The 24,709-nt window shown below is 44.5% G+C and overlaps 1 protein-coding gene across 4 annotated transcripts in view; it reads right to left on the bottom strand.

Moving 5' to 3' along the window:
- lzts2a (leucine zipper, putative tumor suppressor 2a) overlaps nucleotides 1–24,709 on the bottom strand; it is a 184,822-nt gene that overhangs the window by 133,328 nt on the left and 26,785 nt on the right. For 2 of the 4 annotated variants that reach the window (XM_041209380.1, XM_041209381.1), the window contains exon 2: nucleotides 488–579. The gene's annotated coding sequence lies outside the window, so the exon portion shown is untranslated. The remainder of the gene's footprint in view (nucleotides 1–487; nucleotides 580–24,709) is intronic. The other 2 variants (XM_041209379.1, XM_041209378.1) reach the window with 1 other exon arrangement.

The raw sequence follows: 24,709 nt of genomic DNA, 5'->3' as shown, positions 1-24,709 counted from the left end.
AGCAATTAATTAAAGATCCCTTGAAGTCAGTCTAAGAGCATGGGGTACATCAGTTAATACTCTTGATGAATATTTAATTAATTTGAAAAGTCATGCAGTCTGTTAAAGTTATCTCCTAAGATCTCCTGTCAGATTTCAATCCTTCCAACTCATTCTGAGCTAAAGTGCTCCTCGATGAGGCTAAGCCTCATTCTTGAGCGTTAACAGAACCATTTTAATCTGCAATATTCTGAGGAATGTCTGTGAAAAACCAATCCAAACTACTAACAAGCTAACTACAGGGGTGGGGGGGGGGCGGGTGGGGGGAAGTGGGAGCAGAATAAACAGACAAAACAATGAAGGACAGGCAAACAATAGCAGCCAGAACTCAGTCTCATGCAGACTCTCAGAGTGAATCTTAATTGAGTCTTTAATTGACTGTGTTACTAACGACTGAATTACCAAACACCAACAAAGGCAAGGCAACTAAATCAAATTGATACTGCACCTTACCTGTTCCCATTTGTTTCCTGCTACTTAGCTAATCGTTTCCCTCATCCTTTCTGAAAGAATCCTTCCAGATGACATGCTGGATACAGTCTGGGAAGAGAATGGGGTGTGTTAGTAAACAGGTGATAAGAACGCGGCTACAGATAGGTAGATTTTTCAACACAGAAAACACAAGATAGTTTATGAATGCGGATCTCATGAACTTCCCCAAATTCCAGGACCCCGTTCTGAAAATCTCCAGTGGTGACCAGCAATAGGTTTTACCTCCAATGTCTTGTTCTGCTAACGGCCTAAAAAAAAAGGTGTCCGAAGTAAATTCAATGGTAAGTTTCTAAACGGAATTGGAAACTTACTTGAGAGAGAAAAGAAAATGCAGGCCCATGGGATAAGAGCAAGGGGGGTAGGGGGGGGGGGAGAAACAGAGTGGGATTCATTGGATAGCTCTTGTGAACGTACGAAATAGGGGAAGTAGGCCGTGGGGCCCCTCAAGCCTGCTCTGCCATCCAAAAAGATCATGGCTGATCTGATTGGTGTTTCAAATTCCACATTCCCATCTACCCCTGGTAACCCTGGATTCCCTTGCCCAACACGAATCTATCTCTGCCTTAAAAATGTTCAAAGACCCCCCCACCCCCCCCCACCAACTCCCCCCACGCCTCCACTGCCTTCTCGGGCAGAGTGTTCCAAAACCTGCTGAGAAAAAAAATTGCTTTTAAAAGAGCCGGCACAAACACGATGGGCTGAACGGCCTCCTTCTGGGCTGGACGATTCTGAGACTTCCCCGGTGGTGCTCGGCTGATTCGGGTGGGGAGAAAAGAGCAGAGTTTCACAATTGGAGGCTGGACAGCAAAACAAAGTGGACACCATATCCCCCAACCCCTGGGAGGCCCAGAAATTTCAGTGACTCCCAACTATCAGCTATTCTTAACGAAAGGCTTAAATGTGAGGTCTAAAAAAAAAAAGATCAAATGATCTGATTGGTGAGTTTGCATGGCTTGTTACATTACTGCGAGTGATTAGTCTAGACACAGGTACCAACTTAACATCAGTAATGTATCGTGAGAAACTGCAGTCTCACCTTGGAGTGACTCCCACAATATAACACGGAGGGTGTGACAGGGAGTAATTATACCCCAACGTAAATCCTTTCACCAATGTTCTTTCTAATGTTTCAATTAAAAAGGCTTTGATCCTGCCTAAACATGGTTCATATCCGTCAAAAAAGCCTTCGAGTTCCCATCACATTCCCCAGCGCTGACACTCTCTGTTTGACAATAGCAGAAACATAATTAAAGGACCTCCCAGTTGGCATGGCACTGCCCGAGGCAAGACTTAGTTGCAAAGTAGAACAGTCCCAGGTTTGACCCACACGGAGCTGACTCATCTCATTTTGGTTGGCATTAGTGGCTACACAAGATTTTTTAAAAAAAATTTGATGTGCAAGTCACTGGTGAGGCCATCGTTAGTTATCCATCCCCAAGTGCCCTTGATAAGGTGGTAGTGAGCCATCTTCTTGAACTGCCGCAGTCCTCGTTTGCTGTAGTGGTTTGATAGTCTTGCTCGGCCATTTCAGGGGATGGTTAAGAATCAACCACATTGCGATGGGTCTGAAGTCACATGTTGGCCAGACTGGGTAAGAGTGGCAGATTTCCTCTTTTGAAAGACATGGGCGTTAATGGCAATAAAGTAGTTTCATGATCACTAATGAGACCAGCATTTTATTGCAGATTTATTAAGTAAACTTAAAAGTCCTCCTGCTGCCGTGGTGGGATTTCAACTCGTCTCTCCAGTCTTCGTCTGGATTACTGCATTACCAGAATGCCACATTGTCTCTGGGTAAGGAACCAGAAAAACCAGCCAGAGTGCACAAACCTTTGGAAATGGCAGGACAAGTTGGCGAGGCTGTTGTTAGAACGGCATAACGGGATCCTGGGCTTTATTAACAGAAACAGAGCACAAAAGCAAGGAACTTATTGCTGAAAAATCACTAGTTCGGCCTCCGCTGGAGTACGGTGTTAAATACTGGGAACTGTACTCTGGGAGTAACGGAGAAATTGTGGGAGAGATTCGCCAGAATGACACCAGGACTTCAGTTTTGCAAAGAGACTGCAGTCTCCTCCGAGCAGAGACGGTTAAGGGAACATTTAATAGACACTCAAAATTATGGGATGTTTGACAGAGTAGGTTTAGATAAACTGTTTCCACTGGCAAGGAGGTCAGTAACCAGCGGACATATAGTTTAAGATAATTGACAAAAGAACCAAAGAGGAGATGACAATTCTTTCCCCCAGTAAGTTATGCTGATCTGGAACTCACTGCCTGGGATGGCGGTGGAAGCAGATTCAATCGCAACTCTCCAAAGGGAACTGGATAGTGACTTGAAGGGGAAACAATTACAGGGGTATGGGGAAAAGAGCAGGGGAATGAGACTTAATTGGATGGCTCTTTCAAAGAGCCAGCATAGACTTGATGGGCCAAATGGCCTCCTTCTGTGCTGTGCCATTCTATGGTTCTAAAGACTGGGGAGTCTAAAATGGAACTGACTGCCTAGCTGCACTGTCTACCCTATCAAATCACCTCAGCATCTTATATGCTTCAATGAGAAATTGAGATGCTTGTCCTGTGTAAAACTAGGTGGGAGTTACTGCCACCTGGTGGCCGCAGACAAACTGTTTGCAATCTAGGAAGAATTAGTTTGGGGTGGATGGTTACAGCCTTTTCACAACCCACCCTATTTCATGACCAAAGGCCACTTCTAATGTCATATCAAACAGCACCAAGCTTGACCTTAAGTTGACCTCCCGGTGAGGGCAGCAAATCATGTTTAACCTGGAAGCATTAGGCCATTGTCTAAAAGAGGCTAAAATTAAGACATTAAAAGGAGGGTCTTATTGTTCAAAGGCAAAGCCACATATGTATGATTTAAAGTAACAGCCACAATGATTAAGAAGGGCAAGTCTTTCTTCTCTGTCCTTAACAGGCCTCAGCAACCCAGGGGTGGATAAAATAGCAACTTGGCCACCCACCTCCCCTCACTGTCCTCGTGATAACAATCCACCAGCGCTTTCAGGGATGATAAGGCATAAGTGGAGGAGCAACCTCTGCTATTCACCAACTTATAGGTTGTTCGCTATTACCTTGGCTCACACACTGGGAATGGGCTATCAAGCAATTTACCATAAGTCAGGTTCACTCCAGCAGAGAATCAACACTGGTGAATGGAAGGTGCAAGTATGGAAGAAGAACCTTGTCTTAACATTAAATATTCCTGGCGTTGGGGGAGGGGGAGGATGGTTGTGTGGTGGGAGGTGGGTTATCTTGACTTTATGTACTGGTGCATCCAGGACAAAGCAGCCCACTTGATTGGCACCCCATCCACAAACGTTCATTCCCTCCACCACCGACACACAGTAGCAGCAATGATACCAACAAGGTGCGCTGCAGGAATTCACCAAGGCTCCTTCAACAGCAGCTTCCAAACCCACGACCACCACCATCTAGAAGGACAAGGGCAGCAGATAGATGGGAACACCATCACCTGGAAGTTCCCCTCCAAGACACTCACCATCCTGACTTGGAAATATAATCGCCGTTCCTTCACTGTCACTGGGTCAAAAGCCTGGAACTCATTCCCTAACAGCGCTGTGGGTGTACCTACACCATATGGACCGCAGCAGTTCAAGATGGCAGCTCACCATCATCTTCTCAAGGGCGATTATTGATGGGCAGTAAATGCTGGCCTAGCCAGAGAAGCTCACATCCCACAAATGAATTTTAAGTGTACTGCAGGTGATAGGCATTCAGCTTCTGAAAGACATCTCTCTGGACTGATTTCAATGGGAATGATGCACAATTGTTGACTATTCAGATATCATCTGTTTAACACTGATACACAAAAGTTACCAGGACTTACTCTCTGCTGCTTAACATCCATTACCAGAACACTGAGATGAGCAGGCAAAGCTTAAAATTCCTCTCCCCGTTATGTAACGATGAAGAATTTTTAAAAGCTGGTCTGTTTTCCTTGGGTTGTTTGAATGTAACAAAAAAGTATGAGCACTTGGTTAAAACGGTGGGTATTTTTGGCAGGTATGAATCACGACAAGTCAAAGCCAAATCTGTACATGACACGTAGGTCGAGCTGAACATTATGAACACTCAGTACATCAGCCATGTGTCAGTTGGCAGCGCACTCACCTCCAGATTCAGAAGATTGCAGATTTAAGCCCCAGTCCAGACTGGAGGGCAAAATCCAGGCCGGCACTCCAGTGCGGAACTGAGGGGAGCTCTGCCATCTATTTGGATGAATTTTTAAACCCAGGCCCCATCTGCCCTTTCTCAGGCAGATGTAAAAGATCCCAAGAGACCATCTCAAAGAAGCGCGGGGGGAATTATCACAGCCTCTAAGTCCAATACAAAAAAAAAACCATTGAGCATCTAATTCAGGGCTCGTTCTGATATTAACTATTTTTGAGGAAGAGAGGGTGCAAGCTATGTAAAGTGAGATATAATAAAGGGACACGGAGGTTAAAAACTTGACCTGCAATTACCTCATCCTTGAGTAAATGAGTCTCACAAATTGCCCACTTCAATCATCAGCCTCTCTCTGTAAAGTGCCGAATGATTGTTGGTCAATGTTTAAAATAAAAGAGTTATCGCTTCTACTAAAAGTAGCAGAGGGGTTCGGGAGCTCAGGCAATTTTCACTCGATTACAAGTAGATTAAGGAGGGAGGTGTTTGACAGAAATAGATTGAAAGAATAGATGAAAAAAGTGTAAATTTTGAGAGACCCCCTTCAATCAGCAAGCCCTCATAAGAGACATCAGAACTAATGTGCAGCCCTGGTCTCGAGCTTAGAGTGCTGGATTCCCTGGATCAGATTCCACAGTTGGACACCCTCTGTCCTAGAAAACTGACCCAGATGAAAGCAGTTAAGTGTCAATTTTTGTCTCGCTGCACATGCTGGTTGATCTGATTTTGTAGACCCTCGTCTTTGAAAGCTGTAATTTTAGATACCACTATGCTCCTATTAACTTAAAGTCAGATTTATTTTCCACTAAAAAGCAAATTATCCAATTATGGATATTAAGCAATTTACAATTAAAAAGAAGATTTTATATTTATTAATGCAATCTTGTGGATTTCAGCATAGTTTGCTCATTTTAAAGCTCCTATTGTGTGCCAGGTGCAATTTCCATGTTTTACTAACCTACTTTCTTTCAGTTTGAGTTTAGCTCTTCAGAAATCAAACACTCAGCCGACCCCCCTCACCCCCACTACTACCACCCCCCCCCCTTTCTACTGGGTTTCTCCCTCTTTATATAGAATCCCAAGAGAATTGAATCGAGGGAGGTTTGCGTGCCACGCTGGAGTTGGGTGGTTGGTTTATATTGTAGGGTTGAAGGGTGCAGCAAGGATATAACCCAGAGAGCTTATCCCACCATTAACACTGGATGGTCTCAGTTGGATAGAGAGCTGCAAGGATGTGCAAGGCTCCTATGAAGCTCACTTGGTGTGGAATGGGATAGTCAGACATTGCTTCACCAGAGACCGCTCAAAGCATCCTTATGGAAGCAGAGAACAAAGTACAAGGTGTCTGTGAAATGAAGGGATTAAAAGAAAGGATTATCCACGGAGATATTGCCCAAAGGATATTTTCCTTTGGTCTTCACTGTCGCGGGTCCAAATCCTGGAACTCCCTCCCTAACAGGACGTGGATGTGCCTACACCACAGGGACTGCAGCGGTTCAAAAAGGCAGCTCACCACCACCTTCTCAAGGGCAACTAAGGATGGGCAATAAATGCTGGAAAAATATGTTTCAGTGCTAGCCATTTAAGCTTCACATGCTAAATGCTGAGCTTTATCAAAAAGGACTGGAAACTAAAATCAACAAACTTACAGGTAGCAAGATTGTTCTCTTTTAAGAGGAGAAGGTTGGGGGGGGTGAAATTGATAGAGGCTTTCAAAATAAGAGAGGGGTTTGGACAGCGTACAGGGAATCTGTTCCTGTTGTCAGGAGGGTCACGAACCAGAGGAGAATTGATTTAAGGTGATTAGCAAAAGGTCCTGAAATGAGAGTAGGAAAAGCTTTTTGACTTACGTGGTTAGGATTTGGAATGCATTGACCGAGAGTGTGGTGGAGGCAGATTCAAATTATGGATAAGCACCCGAGAGGAAAAGGTTTGCAGGGCTACAGGGAAAGGGTGGGCGAGTAGGACTAGCTGAAGACTTCTTGTAGAGAGCCAGCAATGGCTGGACAGGCCTGGTGTAACCCTCCTATGATCCAAATGTGCCTTTCATGTCCTTGGGATATTCGGAGAGTACTACACAGCCAATATACTTCTTATAAAATATAGTCAGTGCTACCATGTCAGCAAAAGGATCTATTTGCTGCACAGCAAGACCCCACGAACTGGATGAAAGGCCAGTTCATTTGTTTTTGCCAATGATGGAAGGATGTTGACCAGGACACAGCGAGAACTCCCTACTCTTTCAGAAGGGCCACAGGATTGTTTAGCCCAACTGAACCGGCAGAGGGCGGAATCGTCCCAGACGTGCACTAAGTGCGCTAGCCAGCAGGATAACAGGACGTTTTACCCTCTGGCTGCAATGGCAGCTTTTCAGGCCGTATTATGCCAGCCCTGCCTCATTAACTCATGCATTCCCAGGAAACACGCTCTTACGATGGCGGGCAGGCCCAGACTCACCCGTCATGCCATCGTCTCGCCACTTAATCACGCTGGGCACCACGTTTAAAGTGCAGCCGCAGCCTGGGGTGGTGGGATTGTCTTATGAGGAGAGATTGAGGAAACTGGGCCTGTGTCCTCTCAAGTTTCGAAGAACGAGAGGTGATCTCATTGAAACTTCCAAAATTCTTACAGGGAGTGACAGGGTAGACACAGGGAGGATGTTTCCCCCTGGCTGGGGCAGGCTGCAGAACCAATGGACACAGTCTCAGAACAAGAGATGGGCCATTTAGGGCTGAGATGAGGAGGAACTTCTTCAATCAGGTGGCGGTGAATCTTCGGAATTCTGTACCCCAGAGGCTGTGGAAACTCAAATCAGTGAACATGTTCAAGACCGAAATCGATAGATAATCTGATAGATTTCTGGATGCTAATGACATCAAGGGATATGGGGATAGCGTGGGAAAGTGGTGTTGAGGTGATTAGCAATGATCTAATTGAAGGGTGGAGCAGTCTCGATGGGCTGAATGGCCTATTCCTGCTCCTATATTCCTATGGAGGAGCATCACTGGAAAGGCCAGCTTTTATCGCCCATCCCTAATTGCCCTCTTCGCTCTAGTATTCATTAATTCTGATGAAGAAGAAGAAGGAAGACAACCAGAGTGTGAAATGAGGTGAAACGGCGGTGAAGATTTGACCTGGAATTACCTCATCCCCAAAGACAGGAGTTGCACAGCCCAGTTTTGAGTGGCTGTTTCACTGGTGACTCTACCCTCGCAGTGCTGAGTGATCTGTACTAAGAACAAAGAAAAGTACAGCACAGGAACAGACCCTTCGGCCCTCCAAGCCTGCGCCGATCATATTGCCCGTCAACTAAAACATTTTGCACTTCTGGGGTCCGTATCCCTCTATTCCCATCCTATTCATGTATTTGTCAAGCTGCCTCTTAAACACCACTATCGTACCTGCTTCCACCACCTCCTCTGGCAGCGAATTCCAGACACTCACTACCCTCTGCATAAAAAACTTGCCCCGGACATCTCCTCTATAGTTTTCTCCTCTCACCTTAAATCTATATCCCCTAGTAATTGACTCTTCCACCCTGGAAAAAAGCTTCTAGGTAAATATCAGATAACTTTCGCTCATCTGAAGACTACAGGAAGAAACTCCCCATGAATATTCATTCTGAGTTCATTCAACCATTAAATGAGTACGTAGCTAAAAGCTCTGGTTAGTTGACGGTTATTCAGTTTATCATGTTACTGTGAGTTAATTTTAAGGCAAGACATGATGATGTTTTCTGTTGGGCGTTTCTTACTCTTTGAAACAGTTCAGATCTGGAAGGGTTCCAAGTTGCCTATCTGTATGAATACAATCTACAGAAACCAGGTGTGCATAAGTTCAAGTCTCAACAAGTGTCCAGCTCTCAAATTTACTGCTAATTGTTGCATGAGCCTGCATGCCATTGTAATGCAAAGGTGCTCGACAGAACAAGGGATAACAAGGGACTGGAGAATACTACTGCCCATGGTATGATGTATAGAGTCACATGGTAATAGACAGAGAGAACACCCTGGAACCAGCCTGCATGGAGGTAATAACACCACACATGACAGTTACCTGGGATCTGTAATTAGTTAAACAATAAAGGGTCCATTTTTAAATGTATAACTCTCAAGATCTCACCACTGAGACAACTACAGAACCTATATTACAATGCCACTCACCTATATCTCAGCCCCTTGGCAGACCCACTAATTGAGAATGCCGTGATGGCAGTGTTCAATCGTGCAGGATAGTAAAGTTGACATACCCAGGGTCCTTATGCTGGGGACATCAGAGCAACCTGCCAAGCCTCTTTTGACTGTACCTTCCAAACCTGTAACCTCTACCGCCTGGAAGGACAAGGGCAGCAGGTACCTTCAAACAAAACCCAGAACACCAGCAGCTGGAAGTTCCTCTCCAAGCCATCGCATCATCCTGACTTGGAACTGTAATCGCCGTTCCTTCAGTGTCGCTGGGTCAAAATCCTGGAACTCCCTCCCTAAGAGCTCTGTGGGTGTGCCTACACCACAGAGACTGCAGCAGCTCAGCACCAGCTTCTCAAGGGCAGCTAGGGATGGGAAATAAACACTGGCCCAGCCAGTGACGCACACAGGCCATGAAAGAATTTAAAAAATGCTCCATTGCCAACTTTCCAATGTCTGCCATCTTGCTGGACCCATTATCTTGCCCTGGGCACCACAACCCGAGAGAGAGAAAAGAAACATGATTTCGAAAGCTTTTTGCGTTGTTTCATCAAAATCAGATTCCAACAGCTTACAATTGCTGACAATAGAAATGGGAGGATTGTGTGGCTGTTGTTCAGTTAGCAGGAAATGTAAAATAAACTCCTGGTCAGAAAGGAATACACTCAAGGGCAAGAATGCAAATAAATATTTTTAAGTGTCTATTCCTGACCTAGTGTTAATGACGCAGATGCTTCAGTTAGTTCCTATCTGTCTTCATTTCAGGGGTACTCCCTAGCAAGCTGTCAGCCAGAAAGACTTGGGAATATTTTCTGCAACTGAATTTGTACCATTGTTAAATCGAGATTAAAATATTGAGTGTGTCGAACTACACCAAATGTATGTATCAGGTCCACTTTAGTCTATTGTGGCAGGAGAACTGCACAGTTTATCTCTAGAATAGTTTCACGGGATCTTTTATGTCCACTGGAGAGACTAGCCAGAGCCCAAGTTTAGTGTTTCATCTCAAAGACAGCACTTTTGACAGGCGGCACTCCCTTCAGCAGTGCACTGGGAGCGTCAGCCTAGATTTGTGCGCTCGAGTCTCTGAGGTGAGACTTGAACCTGCGATCTTTTGCTTCAGAGGCACATGTGCCACCAACTGAGCCATGGGGCTGACACAACAGAATTGTAATCTTTCCTATCCATCACAATAAGGCATTTCATGGGACAGAGGTTGGGTAGATGCATTGGGAAAGTCATTCGTGGGTTCGTCATGGTCTGATGCCTTTGGGGGTTGGTGGGTGGGGGGGGAGTAAAACCGGGTTAGTGGAACGATAAAGTCAACCCATCTCCACTGTAAAGGTGAAAACAGTTAAGTTCTGCCAATGTTAATTAACTGTACCCGAACGCTCCCTTTTTCGGCTCTATGCATTTGTGCAGAATGACACTTTTGTCAAACACTTTTCACAAAGGTGATATCTCATTAGGCACGATTAATTTTAAAGCATCAAATTTCGGAGAGGGAGAAGCAATGTAGGGATTGCGTAGAATGCACATAAAACCGCCCCTTCAATTCTTTAGAAGGCCATTGTTCAGTCGAAGTTTCCAGCCTTAATCCCTGTGCTAGGTTTGCAGGCAGGGTCTGGTCAGCAGGTATTTTGGGTTATAAACTGTTGCTTTCTGGATGAGCTTGCCACAAAACTACTTTCAAAAAAATGTTCTCCTCAAGTTCGACAGCGTTGGCACTCATGGTGAGGCAGTTACCGAAAAAAATCAGGGTTACGGTTAGAGCTAGAAATTCACTGGCTCCGTCCATTGTGCTCCACTGCTTGCAATCAGCCAGTTCTTTCAAGGCAGTGACTGATATTCAGTTCCAGTCAATGGAACACCTAGCCACAGGTGTTCAAATCCCCAATTGTCACGTGCTCGGTCAGGCTGTACCTAAAGCACTGCGCAGGGGTGCAATTGCCAAGAATCCAGCTCTTTGAGAGGAAAGCAACAATACCGACCTTTACCCCTGCTATGTCAGAGGGTTAACAAAAAGGCACTCAGCCTGGAAAGCAGGCATCTCAGAGGGGGAGCCCCCCAAGAGACAGACTGAGAACTTTGACCAAAATAGAGAGGTTAACCCCTAAGATAAAAGCAAAATACTGCGGATGCTGGAAATCTGAAACAAAAACAAAAATATTTGTGGAGAGGAATAGAGTTAACGTTTCAAGTCCATATGAGTCTTCATCAGAACTAAGAAATATAGAAATGAGGTGAAATATAAGCTGTTTGGGGTGGGGGGGGGGGACAGGTAGAGCTGGATAGAGGGCCAGTGATAGGTGGAGGCAAAGAAGAGATTGCCAAAAGATGTCATAGACAAAAGGACAAAGGGGTGTTGACAGTGGTGATATTAGCTGAGGAATGTGCTAATGGGGACATTAAGGGTAGAACGCAGGTCGAGCAAGGTACAGATAGCCCTGGTGGGGTGGGGGGAAGGGATCGAAATAGGCTAAAAGGTAGAGATAAAACAATGGATGGAAATACAACTTAAAATAATGGAACTAGGTGGGAAAAGAATATATATATTTAAAAATATATAAAAAATGATAAATTATTGGAAAAGGGGGGAAATCGGAAAGGGGGTGGGGATGGAGGAGAGAGTTCATGATCTAAAATTGTTGAATTCAATATTCAGTCCAGAAGGCTGTAAAGTGCCTAGTCGGAAGATGAGGTGCTGTTCCTCCAGTTTGCGTTGAGCTTCACTGGAACAATGCAGCAGGCCAAGGACGGACATGTGGGCATGAGAGGAGGGCGGTGTGTTTAGACCCATCTTTTGTTTCTTAACTTGCTCCACTACCATCTTCGTTTGCTGTGCACCATCATCCCTTCTCTCTCCTGCCTTCCACCGTGGCAGATGATCTTCCCTTTCCCCCGCCTCTGTACTTGCATCTTTTCTCATCTAAATCTAGCACTGTAACCATCTATACCCTTCTCCCTCAAATGCTGACCTAGTTTCCCCTTAAATGTGTCTATACTATCCCCTCCAACTACTCCCTGTGGGAGTGAATTCCACTTTCTCACCACTCTTTTGGTAAAGAAGTTTCTTCTGAACTCCCTATTGGATTTCTTGGTGGTTATCTTATATCGATGGCTTCTAGTTCTGCTCTTTGACACAAGAGGAAAGATTCGCTCTGTATTCACTGTAACAAAACTTTTCATATTTTGAAGACCTCTGTTCAGTCACCCCTTCAGCCTTCTTTTTGCAAGAGAAAAGAGACCCAAGCCTGTCAATACTTTACTGTTATGTATACCCATGTATTTCTGGTATCACCCTTGTAAATCTTCTCTGTGCCCTCTCCAGTGCCTCTAACCCCTTTCCATAACATTGGGGTCAGAACTGCACGCCGTACTCCAAGTGTGGTCTAAACAAGGTTTTATACAGGTTTAGTACAACTTCTCCAATTTTCAATTCTATCCCCCTGGAAATAAAAGCAAACCACGCATTTAGATTTTTTCTGCTTCAAATGTAGGCATTGGGAATAAACACAAATGGGGTTTGGAGCGAAGCAACACTTGTGGCCATGTATCCTGCTGACATACATGGGGGTGGAACCTGCTGCCAATACAACACCCACCCAAGGTCTCGGATCGCCGAGGGACGGACAGATGGACGGACACACACACCACACACACAGGTTAGTGATGGCGGGAAGGGGGTCCTGGTGTGGTTGGGAAAGGTTTCGGCAGCAAGGCCAAGCCCACCTCCCCGATTCACAACGCCAAGTCCCTCAATCAGGCACAGAGCGCCTTTGAACAAGGGATTTCCTTGGGAGCCCTGCATGGGTTTGCTTGTTTTGCTTCCCGCCGTGGACTTAATTGGGATGGGGGGGGCGCAGGGTGATCCCTACCCACCATTCTCCCACCTGATTAAATACCCACCCACCACCAAACTCACCATGGGAGAAGGGCACAAGATTCCACCCGTTGTTTCAACCCACGCAAGGGTAGCACCTTAAGGGAGATAGCAGAAGACAACTGGTGTTGCTACGTTATACAGACAAGGCCCTTTAATATAGGAAGAGAAAAAAAAAAAATCGGCAAGAAAACCAAAAGGATTTTTCTTAAAATAGGAAAGCTTGAGAAAGTTAGCCAAGTAACAGAATTTGCCTTTAATGTCATGCTTTACATAACTAGGATGGGAGTAGTGGGATACAGACCCCGGAAATGCAAAATGTTTTAGTTGACGGACAATATGATCGGCGCAGGCTTGGAGGGCCGAAGGGCCTGTTCCTGTGCTGTACTTTTCATTGTTCTCTTTATCATATCTCTCAAAACATAATTCCAAAGCACAGAAAAGGATTAATTTGAAGTGCAGTCACGTTGCTATGGAGCCAATCATGGCAGCCGCTTTACACATGGGCAGTCATGGGTAATGGAGGAGTGTTGGCTCCGACTCAGGGGAGAACCCATTGCTCTTTGTCCAGGATTGGACATTAGTTTTCAATCCCTGGAGACTCTGAGCTGGTGCTGGAGGTTTGGCAGGCCCAACCTTCAGCGAGATGAGCAATTCTGTGGAACATTTCCAATATATTCATCTTCTTGCCTAATTCTCAGGAACCAGAATGTAGCAGTTTACATCGTTGTCAGCCATGGCTCAGTTGGTAGTACTCACACCTCTGAGTCACATGGGTTCAGCATTCAAGTCCCATTCCAGGGCTTGAGCACAAAAATCAAAGCTGGCTTATCCAGGGCCAACACTCCCTCAGCACTGCAGTGTCGGAGGTTCCCTCTTTCAGATGGGACATTAAACTAAGGCCCCATCTGCCTGCTTGGGTTGGGACACAAAAAATTTTTGAAGAAGAGCAGGAGGGGTTATCCCCAGTGTCCTGGCCAATATTTATTCCTCAATCAACATCACTAAACAGAACAAAATTATCTGGTCATTATTATCACATAGCTGTTTGTGGGAGCTTGCTGTGCACATTTTGGCTGCCACGTTTCCTACGTTACAACAGTGACTACACGTTAAAAAGTACTTCATTGGCTGAAAAGTGCTATATAAGTCCTATATATAAAAGTGCAAGGCTTTCTTTAAGTATTCTTTTTAAGAGATTCATTCTTGAGACATGGGCACCACTGGCAAGCTTGGCATTTATTGTCCACCCGCCATAAGGAACAGCGGGTGGATAACAGTTTAATGCAATGGAGAGTCTCACTAGGTCAGATCGGAGAGACTCAGGCAATCAGCCACTCTGGTTTAGGACTGGCCTCAAAGACAGGCAAAAACTGGGTAAGGGCATTAGGGAACCAAAAATTGGGTTTTTAACAATAATCTCGTTTACCGATGCCAACTTTTTAATTTCTAAAATTCGCATTTGCGGAACTGTCAGGGTGGAATACACCTTCTCTAGATTATTAAACCAGTACTATAACGACACCGCTATACCCCATGAAGACAGTACATTGGTGGACGGGACTTTTGCGGCTGACTTTACAGAATGCACGGTGCTTTGTAAAAGCAGAAAGTGTTACTCAATATAAAAGATTTTGGCCCCATTTGCAACAAAAACGTTTTTGTGCTGCCAGTTGGAAAAATTGTGTTCCATTGTTACAACGTATTCTAATGGGATAGGTACAGAAAATAATCATAAAAAGGCTACTGGAATGTCAGCCTTCATATCCAAAGGACTAACAAATGGGGTAGAAGAGATGCTTCAGCTATGCAAAGCACTGATCAGAGCACATCAGGGGTAGTGTTTAGCTCTGGACACCACAACTTACGAGGGAAATATTCACCTTGGAGGGTGCGCAGTGTAGCTTCACCAGAATGATACCTGGACTCCAAAGGGTTAAATCACAAAGAGAAATTACGCAAACGAGGGCTGTATCTCTCGCGGAGGGGTGGTATAGTGGAAATATCACTGGACTAGCAGTCCAGTGGTCCTACCTACTCTCTGGGCAACTGGATTCAAATCCCACCATGGCAGCTGGTGGAATTTAAAATCAATTAAAAAATCTGCAATTATAAAGCTAGTATCAGTAATGGCGATTATGATAACTATCACTGATTGTTGTAAAAACTCATCTATTTGGTACATGCCCTTTAAGGAAGGGAATTTGCCATCCTTACCTGGTCTGGCCTACATGTGACTCCAGGCTTCTAACTCTTAACTGCCCTCTACAATGGACGAGCAAGCCTCTCATTTCAAGGCAATTAGGGATGGGCAACAAATGCTGGCCTTGTCCTTGCAGCAACAACCACATTCCACATATCCCTAGAAGATTAAGGGACGGTTTGATCAAAAGTGGTCAAGATATAAAAGGAGAAAAATAGGACAGATTGAAAGAAACTGCTTCTGTTGGTTGGAAAGTCTAGGACTAGGGGGCAGAGCTTAAAGACCAGAGCCAGACCTTTCAGGAGCGAGGTTAGCGAAGTCACCTCTACACGCAAAAGGATGGTAGAAGTTTGGAACTCTTGTCCACAAACGCATTTGACGCTAGATCTAGTGTTAATTTTAAATCTGAGACTGATAGACTTCTCAGGCTGATTCAGCATAATGAATTAGTCCTTAAAAAAAAAATGCAGCTTTCGTCTTTCCTTTTGTGCCTTAATTAGTCCTTGAACCGACCTCTTCATACTGTGGAATTCAGCCACAAGTTTTTGATCTCAGTATTAAGAGTTAATGACTTTAAAAGGCTAAGAAGTGGAAGTGAATTTACACAAACAGACTCCATATAATCAACTACGGTACCATTATGTTAGTACCGGTGATTTTTTTTGTGAAGGTCAAAGAGGTACATCTGGAAGAAATCTGGTGATACTGCTTCCAGCCAGTGAAGTTCACATGCAAACACTTAAAATGTGTTTTTATTTTCTCTTTAAAACTAGTTGGCACAGGTGTGAAACAGAAAGGAAAGCACACACCAGGACGTTTAAACAACTGTGATGGACAATTTCCAAATTCAGAATGGCAAACAGGGATAAAGGGCCCAAATTTCTCATTAACACGGTATAATCATAAAAGCAAAAAACTGCGGATGCTGGAAATCCAAAACAAAACTAAAAATACCTGGAAAAACTAAGCAGGTCTGGCAGCATCTGCGGAGGGGAACACAGTTAACGTTTCGAGTCCGTATGACTCTTCAGCAGAAGAAAGTAAAAATAGAAAAAAGGTGAAATATAAGCTGGTTTAAGGGGTGGGGTGGGACAAGTAGAGCTGGATAGAGGGCCAGTGATAGGTGGAGATAGCCAAAAGATGTCATAGACAAAAGGACAAAGAGGTGTTGAAGGTGGTGATACTATCTAAAGGAATGTGCTAATTAAGGGTAGAAAGTAGGACGAGCAAGGTACAGATAGCCCTAGTGGGGGTGGGGTGAAGGGAAGGGATCGAAATAGGCTAAAAGGTAGAGATAAAACAATGGATGGAAATGCATTTAAAAATAATGGAATTAGGTGGGAAAAGAAAAATCTATATAAATTATTTGGAAAAAAAAGCGGGGGGTGGGATCAGAAATAGGGTGGGAATGGAGGAGAGAGTTCATGATCTAAAATTGTTGAACTCAATATTCCGTCCGGAAGACTGTAAGGTGCCTGTATATCATCGCTATCCAGTGTCTCAGAAAATCATCAAAGAGCTTCAGGCCCAGTGTATCACAATGAAGTGCAATGTCACACCAGCAAAAGCAGCAGCCAGTTTGTACACAGCAAGATCCCAAAGCACAAACTGGAATGGCCCTAGTTGCTTGGAAGTTCCACATCATGGACACTTAAGCTGTTTATGCTACAGCCCTCTGCGGGTTATTTTGAAACAGCTATTAACCAATTTAAAGACCGAGCACTTGGCCAACCTGGAGGAGGTGCTAAGAAGATTCACGGAAGCTGGTGTACAATTAAAAAGAGAAATGTACATTCCAAATGCCAGGAGTTACTTACCTGGGTCACTACAACCCATCGAAAGAATTGGTATTACACGTGATGCTTTTCCTTATGGTGCAGGAGTTGTGTTCTCATATAGAATGGAAGATGGGTCAGAAAGGCCCATTGGTTATGTCTCCAGAACCCCCTCTCCACAGCCATGAAGGGTTATTCCCAGTTAGAATAAGGAAAATTAATCAGTGGTTTTCGGAGCGAAAAAATTCCACCAGTACCCGCATGGAGGACATTTCACCATTAGGTCAGACCATAAATCATTAGTGGGTTTATTCAGGGAGGATAAGTCCATTCTGCCAATAACATCAGAAAGAATTCAATGTTGGGCTTTGATACTATCTGCGTACGAGTATACCTTTATGTACCGTCCTGGCTTACATTTTGCAAATGTGGATGCACTCAATCATCTCCCATTACCAGACAGCACTGTACATGCTCCAGTGCCACAAGAAGTTGCGCTAGTACTGAATTTCTTGGATTCTTCGCTTTAGCGTACGAAGCAAAAACTGGGAATTGGATGAACAGAGATTCAATTTTGTCGAAAGTCAGAGGCCTTGTATTGCAAGGGTGGTCAAATCCATCAGTGTCTGAAGAGACGAGACCATTCCATGCCCAGAAAACAGAGTTAAGTTGTCGAGATGGGATCTTGTTGTGGGGTTCAAGAGTTGTTGTCCCTTCACAAGGAAGGGAACCGCTCTTGACAGAGCTTCACAGTGCGTATCCAGGCGTGTCAAAGGTGAAAATGCTTATGTGAGCTATGCCTGGTGGGCAGGCATTGACGGTGACATTGAAAGCATGGTCAAGCACAGGCTCCATTGTCAACAACAACAGAAGTTGCCTGTTTTAGCTCCACTGCATCCGTGGGAGTTGCCTTGTTAACCCGGGGTTAGACTACATATTGATTATGTAGGACCATTCTTAGGTACCATGCTTTTGTTGATCACAGATGCACATTCTAAATGGATGGTTGTATTCCAAGTCAGATCACCAACATCGAGCGCAACTATTGAGAAGCTGCATCATTGTTTTAGCAAACACAGCCTACCCGAAATCCTCGTTTCTGATAATGGTACAACCTTTACCAGTGCAGAGTTTCAGAGATTCATGAACTTAAATGGGGTCAGACATATTAAACAGTCCCATACCATCCCTCATCAAATAGTTTAAGCTGAAAGAGCTGTTCAAATCTGGAATGAAGAGGTTATCCAAAGGTATTCTAGAAACTTGACTTTCCTACTTCCTTTTCAATTATCGTATGACACCTCGTTCAACTACGGGTTCAACAATGTCTGAATTATTGATGAAATGCCACTTACGTACAAGGTTAAGTCTGGTGTTTCCAAACTTGGAAGGGAAGGTAGAGAGGAATCAGAGTAATCAAAAATTGGATCACCATAATCATAGCAAAGCTCGCACATTCACTGTAGAAGACAAAGTAATCGTGCAGAATTTCAGAAGTGGATCTTGTTGGGTTCCTGGAACCATTGTCTCACAGACTGGTCTCTTATCCTCCCAACTGGAAGTGAAAGATAGAGTTGTTCGAAAACTTATGGACCATCTTCATGATAGAGAGACATTCCAACAACCAACTATTCTGCCTGTGATTAACGTCGAACCATCAATCCCTGAGGTGACTGATTGACCTAGAATAGACATACCTGATGTCTCTGTAAAGTTGTCTAACCCAGAACTGCCACTTTCTAATGACATGAACATGCTGTAGTTCCTGATCACGTCGATCCTGTGGGGAGCCTCAAGCGGTAGAGCTATACCATTCTAATCGAATAAAGAAAACATCGCAGGAGCTTAATCTTTAATCATCTGAAGTTGTATATTTGTACATGTTGTTGGATATTTAAAAGTTCTCTGAAAATAGAAGCTGTAAAAACACTAAAGGGGGAGGAAGTGTTGTGTAGTTGAAGGTATAGCCTCTCCTGCTAGTTATCGGGGGGGGGTCACATGATCTTCTTGGAGGCTCCGACCAATGAGCTCTAAGTGTGGGCAATCTGCTTTTAGGGGTGGAGGGGGTGTGTGTGTGTGTGTGTGTGTGTGTGTGTGTGTGTGTGTAATAAAGAGACGGTGTGCTGTCTGACAAAAGTCCTGATCGATCATGTAGCACCTGAAAAGCTCTCTGTAATAAAAAGTTCATCTGTTTCTTGCTGAAACCTGTCTGGTCCGTCAAGTCATTACACACTTACACCACCACATTAAAGCGCACCGGTTGGAGAACCTCAGCCGGTTAACGTGTTTGGAGGGATGCTGGTATTGATCCTGCAGTCGAAAGGAGAATCACATCTCAGTTTTGAATATGCAAACTCGAGGCATTTCTGTAATGTATCAACATTGGAATTAAAATAAACAAGTTTAACAAGTCTTGTTAAAAAGCAGGAATGCAATGGGCACGTATTTTATGGTGCACTAAAAATAGTACCCAGAGAATATTAAAGCCCCAAGAGAGAAGCGGAGACCTACCAGATTGGTTTTCCACTCGCGTTGCCTCAGAGTGAAGGGTTGGGCTGAAGGGGTTGAGGGGGAAGATGCAGGCAGTTTACCACGCCTGGATGCCTGGTCAGTTTAGTTACATCCTGGTCAAAAGGCCTCTGTGCAGTCAAAGCAGCTAAGGGCCTTACAAAGTTTACCCTATTGTAGCACATAAACAGTAGTGTTCAAGCTGAAAATTGAACCACTATTTTACACAGCTGTAGCTTGGCGACGAGTAAAATACCTTCATAGAACCATGTTTTATCAGCCTAAACTATAGAAACAGGCCTAATTTTGATAAAACTATTATTCTTTCATGGGATGTGGGCATTGCTGACAAAGCCAGCGTTCAGTATCCATCCCTAATCGTCATTGAGAACAGTTAAAAGTCAACCACATTGCTGTGGGTCTGGAGTCACATGTAGGCCAGACCAGGTAAGGACTGCAAATTTCCTCTCCTAAAGGGCATTAGTGAATCAGATGGGTTTTTATGACAATTGATGAGGATTTCATCATCACTAGCTTTCAATTCCAGATTTTTATTAATCAATTGAACCCATGCCCCACGCCACCATCTCCCCTGCCATTGGGCAAGGCTGCTGAGAAAAAATTTGGCTGAGCCAATCAAAATCTTCGATATGAATTTTTGTTGGGCATGGGTATTAGTGGGTGTGGAGCAACAACAGGAAAATGGAGTTGAGGTGAAGATCGGCTATAATCTAACTGAATGGCGGATCATGGTTGAAGGGCTGAATGGCCTACTTGGGTTGCTGCGTGTGTGTGTGTGGGGCATAACCAAGGACCACTACAAGTGGAAGGTCACGTGCGGTGCATTTTCTTCAGCGCTTTCAACCTGACGCTCCTCGAGTCCAAACTGCGGAAGCGCAGAAGTCTTCACAACGATTGCCTGAGTTTGTGTTATGAAAACAGGCTCCCCCTTTCCAAAGGTGGACCTTTGAAAATGTGGGATTCGGTTGGGGGTGCCGGGATGAAGGAAGTAATTGGATGCTCCTTCAGAGAGATGGCAGAGCCCCAAAAGGGCCGAATGGCCTCTTTCTGTGCCGTATGAACATGCTAGCCAAATGAAAGGCAACTATGGAAGTGTCGACAGGCCAGTCAGCACACTTGTGAGACGGTGATGAAGTGGTGATGGTGGGAGATTTGCATTCTGTCGACTGCTGCCTACATTCAAAAACCTGATATCAGTTAGCCAGCCTGCCAAGTTATGACATGTTCAGGAATACATGCTGTAAACAGGCGCAAAGCTAGCAGGTCAAAAGGGGTGTGGCCCCCAGGCTTTGATTCTAGGCCTGGGAGAGATGAATTATCTGTAGCAGCTGTGATGCCAGAAGCAGCGAAAAAATGGGATGGGCGGGGAGCGGGTGGGAGAAAGGGCAATGGACGGCTTTAATGTTTGCCTTTTGGGGGGGGGTGGGGGGGGGGGGCGGAAACGAGGCCTCCTTGCATCTCTTTTAAATACAAGCAAGAAACGAGCTGCATATCTGATTCCATGGCTTCCAATTTGCCAAAAGCCTAAAATGTGCTTTTAGGCAGAAGACGCCAGTTGCTGCTAATTTAGAAATTTCACAGCCAAATTCAACCCGTGCTACCCACCCCTCAAGTGAAAGCCTTGCAGCTGTTCAACAGCCATAGTTTGGGAGCCTCCCCTTAACCCCCTCACAGGATCTCAGTTGCTTATGCGCCGGATGTGGAACAATTTAATGCTCCACAGAAAGAAAATGATGGTAAAAGAGCAAAAATCATGGCCACCTTTGGCTTTATTTAAAAAAAAAAAGAGAATGACAAGGTTTACAGGGTGGAGGGAATGGGAGAAGGGAGAAATTTGGTAAGTCCTTTAACCAGGAAGTTAAATTAAGAGCCAGGGTTGTAACATAGCAACTGGCAGACTAAAAGACTAAAAGAAGCTCTCCTGTTTCTTATCTGACAACTGACAGGTATGTCACAACAAAGCAGCTAAAAGCTCCACCTGGCTACAAACATTAAGACAGGAAAAGAAAGAACTTGCATTTCGATAGCACCTTTCATGATTTCAGGACATCCCCAGGGACTTCACAGCCAATGGAGTACTTTCTGTTTTGAAGTGTAGTCACTGTGGTAGCGTAGGAAAGGCAGTATCCAATTTGCACACAGCAAACTCCTACAAACAGCAATGTGATACTGACCAGAAAAATCTGCTTTTAGGCATTGATTGAGGGATAGACATTGGCCAGGACATCGGGGAGAACTCCCCCGGCTCTTCTTCAAACAGTGCCGTACAATCAAGGGGCAAATGGGGCCTCAGTTTAACTTCTCATCTGAAAAGGTAGCATTTCCAACAGTGCAGCACTCCCTCGGTGCACCACTGAAGTGTCAGCCTAGAGTTTGTGCTCGAAGCCCTGAATTTAATATTAGCCATTAGGAACCGTGAAAAGATGGTGGGGGAAGGTGTGGAAGCGGGTCATGGAGGAAACGCAGACTTCTCAGTGCCCTTAGCGCTCTGAACAAATCCAAAGGAGGAATAAATTCCATTTACTTCGGCAACAACCTCAGAAAAGCTGATGAGCGGCTTCAAAAAGAATCCAAAACCGGGAAATGCTGACAACTCAAAAAATAAAACCGCAACTGAGTCAATGGTCTGTGACCATGGGTTATTATTTCAAGGCAACTGAATAAGTTAAAATTCCTTTTTATTACACTGTATTTCAGGATTATTAGTGCTTGGGGAAAATCCCAGTTCCTTTCACTGTGAGAAACATAATCCCAGTTCATGCACGAAATGTGAGAAGCAGTTAAAACAAAAGCAAAGTGGAATGCGAACTCGTCATGACCGAGGCTGCAGTTACACTAGATATTCCACATCAATGGTCGCCACCTCTCCGCATTTGCCAGCAGAGTGTATTAAGTATCATAGTTGTTCTTTGTGCTTCAGATCGGAGTTCCGCTGTACAGTGCGAATAGAGAGGTAATCCCAGATCTGAAACTTTTTTTTGCCGGGATTGTCAAGCCTGGACTAGCTACCACGGGGGATGCAGGGGCATGGAGCTGGCTCCGACCTGTACTTCTGCTGGTCAAGAAAAATTCAACCAACGCTGGTGATTTAATGAATCCCTCCCTCGCCGTGAGTAAATGGCAGAGGGGTGCGTGAGCATTTTAACTTATCCTTTTAGGAAAGAAAGCAGACCTTTAGTGTCTGCTCCAAACTGGCAACAGACCCAGACAATCAAAAGACTAGCTTGTCCAGTCCAAAACCAACCTGGAAACACTGCTCACCTGGGCTAATAGGGTCTCTTCTCAGAGACAATTCTCCAGGAATGCTCTGGAGCCTCCAAAAATTAACACAATCTCCTGGCAACACTGCTTCAGGCAGCCAGGGAGAGAAAAGCATGGTTTTCTTGCCATTCTTTCAACATTAATAGTTATAGAAACATTGGAAATTGGGTGTGGTGAAAAGGGGAAAAAAGGCTCTTTGACCAAATAAAGCCATTGGAGAAGTCATGTGATCAACCCTCCAGGAATACACCCAACCTGAGGTGGCAACCCCAGGCTAGACGGATAGAGGGATGCCAGAGTTACAGTAACCTAGTAAGAAGCAGCCAGGCATGAATTTACAAGGGAAAAAAATCCCTGCCTCACTAACTTCCTTAACTACTCAAGGATGTTGCAGATAAATTGGGTCACTGTACTCCCCATCGTATGGTACAGTTTATTTCAAAGTTTCTGGCAATGTTCCAAATGAAACTGCTTTTTTCTTAAAAAGAAGAAATAGGCAACAGAGAGTATTCACGAGAGGTACAGGCAGACAGGGTTTGGGCTGGAGTTGATTAGAGTCTCACAGGTCTGTGCAGAATAGTGATGACAATACAAATGAAAATGTAATCATAATTCATAATATAGTTATAGACAGTCATTAAAATAAAAATATAATCTTTAAAGGGTTGCACAATTATGAACATTTCAGTAAACATGTAGCAATGAAAGGTCCACTGCACTCTGCATTTTGTATCAAAGTCCATGTTGCCAGGTTCATTAAATTCTCCATCATTCACATAACATTTATAAGTTTTATAAAATAGGGGATTGGGCTGTCTCAGTCTATTCGTTCTACACCTTACTTGCAGAATGGTGCCTTTTCTCCTTAATTCCATCATATTTTCCCTTTTGTGTGGCAATAGAAGTGGGACTCAATAAATGAATAAGATTATCTGGTTATTTTCATGTTGCTGTTTGTGGACCTTGCTTGGCTGCCATTCACCACATCACAATGGTGATCAAAATTTATTGACTCTCAAGCAGTTTGGAATATTCTGAGGTTATAGAAATGCAAGGCTTCCTAACAGCACTTTGGAAATACCTTCACCACGCTCTGCAGCGGCTCAAGAAGGCCTAACGCTAACATGTCAAGGGCAACCGAGGCAGGACAATAAACTGGCCTCGGTGATGCCCATATCCCAAGAATATTCTTTTTTAAAATTCATCTGCACCCAGGCACCTCCAGAAGCCTGGACAGCACCAGACATTAATTCTAAGCTGAGTGCCCTACCCACATCCAGCCAACTCCAGCTGCCTCTATATAGCAGCTTGGGTTTTGAGAAAGGCAACCAAACTTTGCCACCATTCTGAATTACCAGTGCACAGTGCCAAATCCTGGAAACCAGCTGCACGAGGGAGCCCGCTGTGCTGTGCACGATCCCACTAGAGTCACCTCAGAGTCTCTACAAAAAAACTGCTGCTTACAGAATCATCTAGCATAGGGCCAGAGACGAGCGCTGTACCTAGATACTGACCTTCATGGGTAATCTCGTCCAGTGAAAGACCCCAACTCTCAAAAGCTCATGAGACTATTCGTCTAACGAACCTGCCAACAACAGGTTTTCCTGCTGACTGGGCTTGGCCAGTCTCGGCAGTTTCACGTCGGTTCCACCAAAATTGCTGACTCTCTACCCTTGTGATCTCTCGGAGTCAGGTTCCCAATCGAGTGAGCTGTGTCAGAACATCTACTGCAGCCTCAGAGAAAAAGTGAGAAACCAGATTGGGGCAGATGAATATTCAAACGAATGAACATTTAACGGAAGAAACACACAAAGTTCATTCAAAGCTTTATTCAACTTTTGAGAACTGGGAGTCCTTCCAATTTGGTCAAAAGTTCAGTATGGTAATGTTGTATCCCAAACTTTCATTTAGAAGCTTTGAGTACATGCTCGCATCTGCGTTGTAGCAGGGAAGCACACACAAGCTTAATCTTCAGTAACATAACTCAGTGCATCAGGACATTGTATAATGAGGCACTAAGACCAGTTCTCCCTCCAACACGCTCCAAGGTTGCATTCTTCACCCCACGTTTCTCTTTTATACGCTGCCCCTTGATGGAACAATACACGTGTCTATTCATCACTGAGGTTCCTCT

Source organism: Carcharodon carcharias, chromosome 17 (genome assembly GCF_017639515.1).
Source record: "Carcharodon carcharias isolate sCarCar2 chromosome 17, sCarCar2.pri, whole genome shotgun sequence".
Classification (NCBI taxonomy): Eukaryota; Metazoa; Chordata; class Chondrichthyes; order Lamniformes; family Lamnidae; genus Carcharodon; species Carcharodon carcharias.
Note: the sequence above shows the minus strand (reverse complement) of the source record. Positions and strands in the feature narration are given on the sequence as shown.